The following is a 244-nucleotide window of genomic DNA, read 5'->3' on the forward strand; positions in this document are numbered from 1 at the left end:
GAATATATTGAGCTAGTGACCAGGGTTCCCACCATCCATCCATCTTTGTTGAGCAGCTCAAGCACGGGACCCAAAACTTCCCTTTTCTGAGCGACTTAGGGATTGTCAGGCGTTCCCAAGCTAGGTTGGAGATATAGTCCCTCCACTGAGTCCGGGATCTTCCCCCAAACCTCCTCCCAGCTGGACGTTCCTGGACCACCTCCCTAGGAGGCCCCCCTATACCCTTGACAACAAAAAGCACCAC

The sequence above is a fragment of the Etheostoma cragini genome, unplaced genomic scaffold, assembly GCF_013103735.1.
Source record: "Etheostoma cragini isolate CJK2018 unplaced genomic scaffold, CSU_Ecrag_1.0 ScbMSFa_2817, whole genome shotgun sequence".
NCBI lineage: Eukaryota > Metazoa > Chordata > Actinopteri > Perciformes > Percidae > Etheostoma > Etheostoma cragini.